General features: G+C 49.2%; 1 non-coding gene across 1 annotated transcript; it reads left to right on the plus strand.

The window, feature by feature from the left end:
- Positions 1–1159: 1159 nt before the first annotated feature.
- On the plus strand, positions 1160–1285 carry LOC115845313 (U6atac minor spliceosomal RNA). The gene has a single exon (XR_004036402.2). It is a non-coding gene; the product is annotated as a U6atac minor spliceosomal RNA (small nuclear RNA).
- The last annotated feature ends 493 nt before the right edge of the window (positions 1286–1778 follow it).

A 1778-nucleotide genomic window follows, 5' to 3' on the forward strand; every position in this document is an offset into this window, starting at 1 on the left:
CTCCTGCCCCTTTCCTCCCACCCCACATCCTTATCCCCATTCCCTCTCAGCCCACTCCAGCCAAGCATCTGTCTCTGCCACTTCGTTGAAACTACACTTGTCTGAGTCACCAATGGCCTCCTTGTTGGTACGTCCAAAGGTCAGTTTCCTGTCATCTTATCCTGCCTCTCAACAGCATTTGCATAGTAGAGAAATTGCTGTCGTTTCCTCCTACCTTGATGGCAGCTCCTTCCCGAGCTCTTTCACTAGCTCCTCCTCTTCTTGGCCTCGAAGTGTTAGCATAGTATAGGGACTTCTTTCCTATTTACAGTCTCTCCCTGCTTAGATCCCATCTTGGCCTATGACTTTCAGTGCCGTCTAGAGGTTGGAATCTTTGAGAAGCAATGGGGAACAGAGTAGAGGATGAAACAGCAGCTCCAGCTCAGGACCCCCTGCCTGGATGTTAATACCTGCTCCACCCTGACAAGCTGTGTGACCTTAATCCTCTGTGCCTCAGTAGATGGTATCTCCCATCTACACGGGGTCTCCCCAGTGCAGGGTCTGAGACAGAGGCTTAAGCGTGAGTAGCTTATTTGGGAACATGACCCAGGGAGCAGGACTGAGGGAGAAGAAGAGTGAAACACAGATAGAGGGCTGCTGACCTAGGTGTGTGAACTAGTTGGCCACCTCTATGGGTGACTGCTGTTCCGTCCTGCAGGACCTTCTGAGAAGCTTTATGAAATGTACTTCAGAACCTTCCAGACAAAAGGGGGATCACTTATACATTGGCTCCTATGGAGTTACCCCGGTGATGTTAACTCCCTGCAGTCCTAGGTGGCTCATGTGTCAATGCCAAGTGGGTCCCATGGTTGTCCCCGACACCAGGGTGTCAGGAGGCTTTAAGAGGCATGCGGAGGGACACTGTTGGCTGCACTTGTGTGACACTGGTTGAGGCCTGTGTAAAACTGGTTACCACAGTGGGGTACCAAACCAGAGGGGAGGCCGAGGGAATCTGAAGTGGTGCACGTGACGTGCCCAGTACAGATGGGGTAATTGTAGAGCTCTCCTCATAGGACTGCTGGCCCTTAGCATGTGGCCATCAGCATGGTGGTGACTCTGATCCTGACATCTCCCCTGCCTAGTGGACACCTCAGAGGCCTGTCATGTCCAAAACAGAGCTGTGGTGCGTGAAAGGAGAGAAGGCTAGCACTCCCGTTGACGAGGATGGAAGAGGCCCTCGGGCCTGACAACACGCATATGGTTAAGGCATTGCCATCTGCTTCGTGGCCTCTAATCACTGTTTTTTAGAACTACCATATGACCCAGCAATCCCACTACTGGGCATATACCCATATATATGGAATCTAGAAAAATGGTATAGATGATCTTATTTGCAAAGTGGAAATAGAGATACAGACGTAGAGGACAAGCGTATGGATATCAAGGGGAAAAGGGGGGTGGTGGGATGAATTGGGAGATTGGGATTGACATATATACACTATGGATACTGTGTATAAAATAGATAACTAATGAGAACCTACTGTGTAGCACAGGGAACTCTACTCAATGCTCTGGCGTGACCTAAACAGGAAGGAAATCCAAAAAAGAGGGAATATATGCATACGTGTAGCTGACTCAGTTTGCTGTACAGTAGAAACTAACACAACATTGTAAAGCAACGGTACTCCAAAAAAAATGAAAACAAACCAAACCAGACCAAAACAAAACAAAACAGAGCTCTGATTCCCTGCCTCTCCCCTAGCCCAACCCTTCCTCCAGTCTTCCCCATTGTAGTTCAA

Source organism: Globicephala melas, chromosome 2 (assembly GCF_963455315.2).
Source record: "Globicephala melas chromosome 2, mGloMel1.2, whole genome shotgun sequence".
Taxonomy (NCBI): Eukaryota; Metazoa; Chordata; class Mammalia; order Artiodactyla; family Delphinidae; genus Globicephala; species Globicephala melas.